The sequence below is a fragment of the Stegodyphus dumicola genome, chromosome 7 (assembly GCF_044657685.1).
Source record: "Stegodyphus dumicola isolate Sdum_Otavi_A_Nest chromosome 7, ASM4465768v1".
Taxonomy (NCBI): domain Eukaryota; kingdom Metazoa; phylum Arthropoda; class Arachnida; order Araneae; family Eresidae; genus Stegodyphus; species Stegodyphus dumicola.
In genome coordinates this window covers 9,399,649-9,411,938 of record NC_140774.1, presented here as the reverse complement: position 1 = coordinate 9,411,938, position 12,290 = coordinate 9,399,649, and positions in this window count along the sequence as shown.

Genomic DNA, 12,290 nt, shown 5'->3' with positions numbered 1-12,290 from the left:
ATGATGAAATTCCAGAACATGAAATAAGATTCAGTGGCAAAGAACATTTTAAAACTAATATATATATATATATATATGTTGTATGCGATTCTTTAATTAGCAACATAACATTAAAAAAAGATCTGAGGGATATAAAACTATTAACAATAAATTCAAAACAAGTTTTCACGATAGTGACTCTTCAATAGAGGAATTAAAATGTTATGAACAAGATTTAAACTAGCAGAACTGCAAAATGAAGTATCACAATTTAAGACTTTTATAAGTAAAAAAAAAATATTATTCAGGAAAATAATATTATTGCAACATTCCCTAATTTAGCATAATTCTGAGAATTTATTTAACACTTCCAATAAGCAATGCAAGCGGTGAAAGATCATTCTCAGTAATGTGGCCAGAATAAATTTTTTTTAAGATCCACATTAGTCCAACAAAAATTAAATACTTTATCATTACTTTACATAGAAAAAGATTTATTAAATAACTCTATTAATTATGACAAACTAATTGACGAGTTTGCAGAATTAAAAGTGAGAAAAAAGCAATGTAACTAATCAATCTGGGTATGTTAAGTATTATTGTTTGTTTTAATAAATTATGTTTATGTTTGTTTGTTTTAATAAATTATGTTTATGTTTGTTTGTTTTAATAAATTATGTTTATTTAATTTTTTTTTCATGTATGTTATTTTTTCCCTTTTTTTCCTTGGAATCCGATAATTAAATAGAACTACATACTATATGCTTTAAAACCAAACTACCAAATGCAAAGTATGTGCCATGACTGAAAAATAGGTCCGGAATTACAATGTTGCCTAGGGCCCGCTTTAGCCTTAGTCCGCCACTGCTTGGACCAAGGACCAAGGCGTTTGAATTACGGAGTACCTTTGCAATTAAATGCAATTACCTCCACATCTTCGTTCAGAAAAAAGAAATGAATAAGAGAAAGCAGTAGCTAAAGTAATCGAAAGAAGCAGATTAGCTAAAATTCAAGATTCGTTGAGAGTCCTCTTGTTTGGACACAGGAGGAGAGAACAAGCATTGATCACAATTGAAGGCATTTAGCTCCCCGTCGCGAGTCAACTGCTTGCGCTCGGATACAATGGAGAGGCAACCGGAACGCAGAGAGCGTGAATAGTTGCCATGGAGACGAGTCAGCTGGTGGAGAGAGGCGCGATAAACCGGGCCTCGGGTAAGGTAAGGTAAGCCACTGCTTGGTGCATGCATCAAAAGTATGCAAAACTATAATAGTCCCATACGTTTTGTTCTTACGATATGCACCACACACACACACATACATACATATGGTGCATATCACAATATAGGTACTTGCAAAAGTAGTTTCTTTGTTACATACCTAGTCTACATCATAAGTAATTATTCATGTCTAAATAATCTAACTTTGCTTATGATATTTATATGTGTGTACATGTGTACGGTTGCACCTCTAATGTTCTAATGTAACTCATACAAGATATAATACGTCTACCATATTGGCAATCATCCTTCTACGGTTACGCCAGGGCCGTGGAAGGATGATTGCCAACAGGGGCGTAGCTAGAGTTTCCAGCGCCCGGGGACAACTGAAGAATTTGCGCCCCCTTTCTGTGTGCTAAGAATGGAAAACATTTCATTAAAAAATTTCGTAGCATCAATTTGGCGCCCCTTGGATGCTGCGCCCGGGGACAGATGTCCTCCCTTGCCCCACCCTAGCTACGCACTGATTGCCAATATGGTACCTACTTCGCGGCGTTCTGTTCTGTTCTGCTCATATATAACGTATAAATCAGTCAGTTTCTCTTAAGGTCTTGCTTTCGGATAATTTTTTCCCCCAAGAACGCAATATAGGTACATTATAAACACTTTTTTATTTATTTTTTTTTGCAAAGATTAACTATGTAATATCAAGAATTTAATATACAGTGGTGGCCAAAATTGTGGACACTTTTGGAAATTTTTATGTTTTGAACTTTGTATGCTTATAGAAAACGTTACGTTTCACAAACTGCAAACTTGTATATATAATTTTAAAGAGAATTTATTATTGAATTCAATACAAAACACAAAATTCAATTATTTGCAATACAAAAGAAGTTAAACGATAATAGTTATCGATATACATTAGATAGCGATGATTGCAGTGAGTTATCAGTAGTTAGTAGGGTACCCTTTATTTTTGATTACAGCTTCACATCGACGTTTCATTGAGCTGACAAGAGTTTTAAGCTCTTCTTTCGTTATTACATGATGCCAGGAAACAATTATAGCCTCAATTAGTTCCCTTTTATTTGATGAGCGCCTCATTCGGACAAGAGATTTCAAACGGTGCCACAAATTTTCGATAGGATTGAGGTCAGGACTGTTTCCTGGCCATGACAACAATTTAATGCTCTTTGTACGAAACCACTCTTTCGATATTTTGGCCGCGTGGCAAGGAGCAGAATCCTGTTGAAAAATAAACGAAGCATTGTTGGGAAAGAGACCTCTAATGGAAGGTAGAACTTTTGGTTCTAGAATAGTGTCAATGTATTTTTTGGCATTTAGGGTCCCATCGATGACATGATGGCGACCAATACCATCTGCTGACATGCATGACCAAATCATAACACTAGCTGGGTTCTTTACAGTTGCTGGAATGCAGTCAGGATGTAGCTCTTCTCCTATTCTACGTCTCATATATTTTCGCCCATCACTGCCGAATAACGATATCTTAGTTTCATCACTCCATTAACTTGTGACCACTGATCATCTGTCTGATTAATGTGTTCCTTTGCCCACTGTAGTCTTTTCTTTCGTTGCTGAAAATTATATCTCAGTCCAACATCTGTTAATCTTCTCCTGATTGTTCTTGAACTGACAGAAACACCAGCATCATTCAGATCACTTCTGATGGCCGCTGATGACATTTTTCTATCTTGAAGACATAGTCTTTTTATTCTTCTGTCATCAATAGATGTGGTGCACCTTTTTCGGCCTTTTCCTTCTTTCTTTTTATTGAATTTGTCTCCTGATATCGTAAACAAAACTTTCGGACTCCAGATGTAGTCACTGAACCCCCCACCTGTCTTGCAATTTCAGCATAGGAAAGACCACTTTCTCGTAACATAATAATATTACATCTCTTTCTAGGTGTCCAATCTACTCTTTTATTTGATGTCATTGCTTCTTGACTAAATATTAAACATTTTTACAAAAATTCCTACTTGTAATTGCAGTGTATAAGAAACAGGTACTCCTTCTACAGAACAAAGCAAAATAATGAATTCTTTCAAGTGTAAACATGATGTCAGCTTCTACTGGCAGTTACTAACATTTGATTGGTTCTCAGAACAAGAACAGTGATTGAGCAGGAAAGCTAGACATTACAAACCACTTCATAACTGTGTTTTTTTATTTATATTAAAGTACATATAACATTTTTTGTATTGAAAATAATTGAATTTTATGCTTTGTATTGAATTCAATAATAAATTCTCTTTAAAATGATATATACAAGTTTGCATTTTGCGAAACGTAACATTTTCTATAAGCATACAAAGTTCAAAAACATAAAAATTTCCAAAAGTGTCCACAATTTTGGCCACCACTGTATATTATTATCCTGCAAAAATATTAAATATACGTGAAATTTTAAGCAAATTAAAAAAAAAAAATATGCAACATTCTACATGAAAAATTATTGCAGTTACAAAAAACAATCATACAATAATAAATTGTCTAGAGTAAGCGTGGCCAAACTTCATAACAGTAAGAGCCGCATATTATTATTTAAGAAATTTCGAGAGCCGCAACTGCATTTTAAAAGCCACAATTTCGTGTTCACATCTTTTTTTTAAAAAAGAAAAAGAAACACGTATTCTTAGAAACGTTTGAAGTAGATTAATGTCAATTCCGCATTTTCCCCTTTTTTCATCTTTTTTTCTATTATTGTAATTAATGGGTTATATAAAAATACGAATTTTTATAAATTTTCTGCTAAATATTCGGAAATGTTTTTATACCTAAGATTGTAAGATGCAAATGAACATTTGTCTTTCAGATAGAAGCCAAAATTTCTATTCCCTTTATTTCAATTCTTGTCTGGTCTTACCAGAAGTAAACTAAAATCTATGAATGTAAAAGCGTAATAGAGCTTTTCATTTGAGTGAAGCGTAAAAAGGATTAATTTGAAAAATAGGTCTAGTGATTTTTCTTAATTTTTTTAATTTATACACTATTTTCCGAAAACAAGAAACTATATAAAATGGGAGAACCAATACTATGGAGCAACTTCTATTCGAAAAAAGTTTGTTTGCATTTTTTGTTTTGATATGGCGAAACACACGAAGACTGTCTGCTTAAGGGAAGTATACCTTCGTGGAGTACATTAAGGTAAATTAGCTCGTACATACGGTATTCGAGAAAGCAAATTGCTTTAAAGTAACTTGTCAACATTTTCAGGATTTTGTACAAAAAATAATTTTAATTTTTTCCATACAGTTAACCGACATATCGCGATCAAAAGTTACCCCAATTAACTGATTTAATTATTTAGATGCAAACGGGATAATTTTTATTAATAGAATTTAGTTTCTTTTAAGGATTTGATATCTGAGTTTTCAGATTCCGCGAATCTTCAGAAATGTTTGAAGTTTCAAAGCTGGGATCTTAAAAGAGTCCTTTTTTGTCTTTCGAAATTTCGAATCCTAACCTAAGAAATTGCTGAATATTTTAACTTGGGGGGGGGGGAACCGGTTGAAAGGATTTGTTTAATTAAAGCTTAATAGAAACGTTCATTTAGGGAAAAAAAAAAAAAAAAAAAAACGCGATTACATTATTGCAATTGCAGTGACATATGAATCATAAAAATCATAATGACAAATAAATCATAAAATTCGTAAAGGCTGTGGGTGCCACACTGTTTCAATACGGCATCCAACGAAATATGACAGAATTTCCTAGTAATCTGTGCTTTAAGCGCTTTGTAGAAAATTCTTGAAGCTAGCTCTCGAATCATGTCCATAGTTCTCAACATAGAATAACCTACTACCAATAGGTCTTGCACATTTCTAAAAACTCATGGTATGGTACATAAACGCTACATGACTCCAGTCGTCTACCACTTGTACTGTTCATTCATGGTTGTTGAATTTTGAACTGTTAGTTGAAATTTGAGACGCCACTCAAATATGTTTATCAAATTGTGTTGAAAACATTAACCTGAAAATTCATGGTCATTAATCATGTACTTCATTTAATAAATAGTACAAATAACTAATACGTTTATAAATAAATTAAATGTAAATAAATGATAAGTTTAATAAATGACATTTATGTAATAAATAGTCAATAATAAAGGCGTATTTTTAAAAATGTTTTTTTATTTAAATAAAATTTCAGATTTTGCTTTGTAAAGACAGTAGGTTATTTCGAAGCAGAAGACATGAAAATGAGCAATGCCCTCGCCGGGACTCGAACCCTGGACTTCTCGAATACACGCCGAGCATTACATCACAAGGGCATGCTAAGAAGGCGGAAGAAATACCTGATATACCCCATCGTTTAACCCTTTCGTGGGCCATTTATTTCTCTTTTGAATTTCTCCCGTTTTTTTATGTTTAATTATCAATTAAACAATAGCATTTAAGGAAATATATTTTATTTTGCCAAATTTTTTGTTTACATTTAAATTCTAGGGGTGGGAAGTATACTTCACACGGAACCTTTTATGGTCATAGAGAAAATTTAATTTAAAGGCGATTATTTGCCGTGAAAAGATGAGAAACATGTTGCAATGCCCAAGGGTACTTCAGATACTGCACACATATAGCGGGTCCTCTTTTCTTGGGCCTTTGCGCTACATTTCTTACATCGTCTATAGTTAAAAATCATCTTTGGCATATGATTTCCCACACTGACTAAACGTCCATCATCCGGACGTCCATCAAACGTCCATCACACCTTTTTTCTTGGAAGCTAGCAGGACGGCCTTTCTTTTTTCGAGGAATATCCGTCTATTAGTTGGCGAGCTAATGCTATACGGAATGTTAGCTAGTCTAAACTTCTGTTTCTCTTGTTTCCTTGCCACAGTATAAAACTATTTACGATGCCAAGATCAATAAGAAAATAAAAAATACGATGCCACCATTCTACAGATCTTCTTCCTATTTGGTACCTTTCTTTTCTTTGATCGAAGCAATCAACCCCTCCCATGATATCATTATATACGGCAACAGCTTTACAGCAAGGTACTTCTGTTTTAGTACCATCCTTTTCTGTACGATTTACAGATGTAATAATCGCTGAATTATGTGCAGTAGTCAACAATGTAACAGCTTTTTTGTCCATCCACTTTATTGCAGCAACACCTTCATTAGTTAGGAACACTGATTCCTCTCTTTGTAGTTTGTTATTAGCTTTCAGTATTGGTGGAAGATCCTTCCTTTGCGATCCTCACAGTCCCCACAGAAAACAGACCACTTATAAGTAGACTTTTTGCAAGCCTAAAAGATGTCGAATAGTTATCATAGGCTATAAGATGACCTGTCTGTTTCACATCTCCCATTAGTTTAGTTATTACTGTTTCCCATAAGCTCAATATTTTATCCTTATTATCAGAAGTTTCTTTTCCACAATAAATTTCAAATTTTTGAATATATCCAGTCTTAGAGTCTGATAAACACCACATCTTGTAACCTCTTTTTATAGGCTTCATTGGCATATACTGCTTCAATGAAGTTCTCCCTTTGAAATCTATCATACATTCATCAATTCATAATGTTGACGAAGCTTCGTAGACTTTAGGTATGGAATCATTGAGCTGTGAGAGGATGCCTGACTTTATGGAGTTTATCATGTCCAAATTGCCGACATGGATTTGTGCTGTTATCGTTTACATATAAAGTCAGTTATTTTTTTGAACCTCTTTGCGATTATTATTCTTGCTACTGATTGAACATTGAGAATATGGTCTGTGCTCCAGTAGTTTTTCAGTTCAGGCAATTGATGTATACCCATGAGTATATGCATACCTACCCATGCTTTCAGTTCTTCCAATGTGATTTCTTTCCAGTTCAGGATAATGTCTTTTGTAGTTTGACCCAGTCTCTTCCTTTTCTTAGGCTGCTTTGCATATGAGTTTGTTTCGTCAACAATATTCTGTAAAATTTCCTCGGTCAAAATCATGCCAAAATAATCTTTTTTTTTTTTTCTCAGTAGAATGGAATGATATTTTCAAATGTATTTTCAAAAATATTCTAATTTTTCCAACATACCTATTGCACGTGGTTTTTATACATGATGCAATATCATTTTCACTTTTCAACCATTATTTATTATTCAATATTAGATAGTTACTGCAGAAATATACAAAATAAGAAAACGTTATTATAATATAAACAGTGTTTTACTTACATTTGTAGCAGAATCGTACAGCAATGCAAATGTCAAATCAAAACAGGTGTCTCAGTGGAACATATCTGACACAACGCGTTCGAACTTTCAAAACAAATGTGGTAATTCTGTTTTCAATCGATTGAACACAGGTGGCAGCACAATACTGAAGTGGGAATTAGAGTTCCCAACATTATAATAGCAAAGCCAATATATTATAGTGGGTTTTGCGCTTCCCACAGGTGTATTTCCCAGGAACATGTAGGTGGGAAGTAAGCTTCCCACGGCCTACGAAAGGGTTTAAAGGGCGCCGGGGGATTAGGGTACCCAATCGCCAAATCCTTGTGGTGCAGAATCATCATCCGTTACCTTTTTTTAGTTCGGGCGCCACTGTTGAGATATTAAGGGCCGTTTAGACTGAGGTTTATGTGAGCTAACGGAGTCAGTTCCGGGTGTCGACTAGCTCCACTATGCGTGCAGTTCAGATTTTTCAACTCGCTGTGCAATGGGAAAAAACTACTTTTGGAGATGAGTCGGCTAAAGGCCTCATTCAATTGAAACATTTAGTGATCGTTAGTCGTCATACGTCATCAGTTGCGATTGATTTTGCTGTTTTGGTATTCAATTGAAACGCAACGATCACTCTAAGCTCGCGATCGCTCGTTCTCATAGCGATCACTTGGAACCCATCATTCCGCGGCGAAAAACGATCGAGTCAATATGGCGGCTGTGTTGTTTGTGCTTTCACGAGAACAGAAATCAAGTGTGCTAAAGAAAATGCTTTAGATCTGCTGAGTGAGCAGCAACTTATATCAAAGTATAGGGTGTATAAGGATCCTAGCAAGGGGAGCCGACACATCATCTGTGTTGTATCCAAATTAAGTGCACTTGTTGCTAGTGGACATTGATTTAGGGTTGTGTTGTTTACATTTGTGTTGATGGATTGCTACCTAATTCAGAGAAATATGCGTGGATGCACTGCATCAATTATTCATATCGTTCCAGAAATAACTTTAGTATGTTCTATTTCCCGAGAAATGAAGAAATACGAAGAAAATGGGTAATTAATTCTTGTCCATTGGAATAGATTCCGATCGCAAGACCGTGCGCTTTTGAAGTAAGTTCAGCTTCGTATGTTTTCATAATTGTTAAAAAAATAAGTGTTTATGTTTCAGCGAAATGTGAATTATCATTTAAGTATTGCTAATTAATGACAAACTGATTTATATGTACAAAATGAATATCAGAATGTGTATAGTCAATACACAGATACCGACGGCGATAAGTAGATGCTGATGTGATTTTCTTTATTGTTATTATCGCGAAAGGACAAAGTTTAAATAATTATATTATACATTTGATTTCAATTTTGTGCGTGATTTTAACTATGAAGTGCACTTTTTATTTAAATTTTAATGTGAGATTCGTGGTTTAAAATCGTATGTTATTTTTTTACCTTATTATATTGTCGCCAAATCTGTCAGTCGGCCTCCAATGTAAAAAAAAAAGGTATATTGGATAATATGATTGAAATTATGCATTATATAATGTTTCCCTTAAAGTAACATAAATATATCGTATTTATATTCCTTTTGAAGAAGGTAATAGGTATTTAACGAATAATTTTGACTGTATTTATACATCATGTAGACTATATTTCCAGCTCTTTCATTTAACTGCGATTGCTGTCAATTTATTTCCAATGTATCAACATAAAATATGTTTTAAAATGCTGTACAAGCTTAGTCAGTTATTCTTAATTTAATTCAGACAATTTTTTATGTGTAATTAAAATAATTTAATATTATATGTTACTGTAATTTACTATTTTTGATTTTAATGTTTTAGAAATTTGCTAAATCAAGTTTATTTTTGTGTGACCTTGCATCAGAGGCGCCAATAATAAATCTGTTTTGGCTTTCACTGCTAAAGTTTTTAATGAAAAAAGTATTACTGATGTAAAAGAATGAAAAAATGATATTTACTTCCTAATCAGTGCCTTATGATATTGCAATAACTTAAAAGGCTTCTTACCGTTTCTTAAGTTGCATAACGTGTTTTCATAACTTCTTGTCATCTTTATGTTTTATTCGTCTATGTTATCAAGTAAATATAAAAGGTATGTTTCTAATTAAAAGTTCTTCCTTTCATAGCAGTGTTATGTACCATGATGTGATATGTGTTGGCGTTTATTATATAGTTATGAACATTAGAGTCATTATAGAGTTTTATGTATTTATTAAATATATGTAATATACGTCACTGTGTATTATACAATTTTCCTTTTAGAATACATTACATTGTATTTTTTGAGTTGTTAATAGAACTAGGTACATTTTTCTTTTCTTTCGCTTCAAAAGGTCTTTTGAATCACTTTTTTTTTTCAGTATGCACGTAAAACTTACTTGACCTATATTTTTCACATGTATATGATTTATGTGAATGGAATGTGTCTTTTAGGTTAGCTGTTTTCATAAAGGAATTAAAATAAAATAATACCTTTGAAGAATTTTCATAGATAAAACTTTGAAACAATAGCGCTGAAAATGCCAAAGATGGCACACCAAACGTGAACTGCAACCCTAAAGAACGGTTACGAGGAGTCAACCTGCACATCTGGTAGCTCTTTCATTGGTTATTTCGAAACCAACGCAACTTCCGACCACGTGACAAACAGCATCGCGCATCAAATAACCTCTGGCAACCCCTACAAGTTCGACTGGTAGGGAAGTGTTTCAAATGAATACGAAAAATCCCTCGTTTTCAAAAGTGATCGCTAATGCTGATAACAACGATCGCTGTTTCAATTGAGGCCTTAAGTCAGTTCTCTCCGTTAGCTCAGATAAACCCCAGTCTGAACGGCTGTTTAGGTTTTTTGGATACTGAGAGACGTAAAGAATGAGCAATGCGCTCGCCGGAGCTCGAACCACTTAACTCTCGAATACGCGCCGAGTGTCCTGACCATTACACAACGAATGCATGCTAAGAAGGCGAGAGATATCCCTTATAGCTTTATTTTAAGACTTATAATATTAAGTAAAAGTTTTTTATTCTTTTATTTTTCGTTTGTTTAAGACTTATAATGTTAAGTAAAAGTCTTTTATTCTTTTATTTCTTCTTTTCATTTGAAGGATTCAAGAGATCTAATATTAAAACAATTCATAAATATTTCAGGTGATCACAGTAACCGATGTATTTTCCATGTTTTCGTATGGAAATAGGCGGGAGGAAACAGTCCCCCGTAATAGTCGATAAAAATATTCGAATGCTAACATTAACTGTGATCACATTAAGCGATGTCTACTATATATAATGTGTACTATTGTGTTAACGCAATGAACATACTTCTTTGTAACACTCATAGCGTTAAGAAATGTAACACCTTTTTGCAAGGGATAGCAATGCAATATAACATCAGATACAGTCTTGTCTGCAATCGCGAGCGCATGGCAGATATTATGCTTATACTCGCTAGGATGACGCTCAGATTTTGTGCGGCGTTCATATGGTGGTAAGCATGAAAGGAGGGGCCAACCCCGCACTACGAGTGAAGCACTGCTCCGATGCTTCGGTCTCCAGATGGGGTGTTTTTTGTTTACATCCAGAAGCTCCCTACAGCGCTCTGATAATATTTCGACCTGCGACAGTTCCATACAAATTGAAAAACGGGACACTTCATTGTGTAAGCAACATTGTGTGAGGGATAATAGCAATTTGTATAGTTTAGTGACATTTACGCAAAAATCACATCTTGATTATTTTTCAATAATTTACGAGAGCGATTTTGATTATGAATTTGTTTTATAAAAGTTGTCTGTTGAACTACAAAAATTTAGATTTTAGCAAAAATTTTATGCTTAAAAAATGAAACATTCCTTTAAAATTGTATACGTCTTTCGATACCCTTGGTAGAGTATTCGAACAAAAGCTGACCTTTGAGTGGTTATTAAAAATAATGCATATAAGTTTCATTCAAATTATATTTGTACATATTTCCCCTTACGTAAAAATTTCTGGTATATGCTAAACTATTGTAAATTACTTTACTAGAAAAAGATCGTGAATGTACAGAAATTAAAGATTTGCACAAGCCGGAAGTGAAAAATTTGTAACATATATTGATATTTATGCATATGCTTGCAAAAAGCATGTATCTACCTTTAACAAAATACTACGTAAATATATATTAAATTGCTTATAAATGTATTTGAAATGAAGGATTTATTCATTCATAAACTCCTGTGAAAGCTACTGTGAAGAAATCTAGTCTACCTATATCTAAATTTATAATGATTATAAATATTATCTAAATATGTAATAACCTTAACATTGAATTGTAAACATAAATTTAAATCCTGTTGACAAATACGTTATAAAACTATTTAAGCAAGAATTGTTCGTACTGGAAAGTAATCCTTTAAAAGGTATTCTAAAGCAAATTCTATGAGATGCGTACTTAAGGAAGTAGTAAAGAAGAGTTTTAGAATACGTATCGTTGAAACTAAGCGCAAAAAAAAATATGATAAGTGTTAAAAAAATTATTTCCTTACATTTATTTTATAACAACCCAGTTACAATTTTTAAATAATATTAAAAAAAATCTTTGTTTTATTCCCTTTTCAGAAATATTCAGAAAAAAATAAGTATATTTAAATGAGCACCAATAAGTAACGTATTTTACGATTAAAATAAAAGGTGCTCTGATTTGAAATGGACCGAATAGGATATTAATTATAAATTGACTTAGATCTTCGATTTAAAAAAATGCCTCAGCTAAAAAATTATGTCATATTTGAGAAAGTATTTTACGAAGACGCTCTGTAAATAGAAAAGAAATAATGCGTAATACAGTAACTTTGATCTTAATTTTTGTGATCCTTAACCGAATAAAATCGAATTACCTTAAAAACTCTTTTTAGT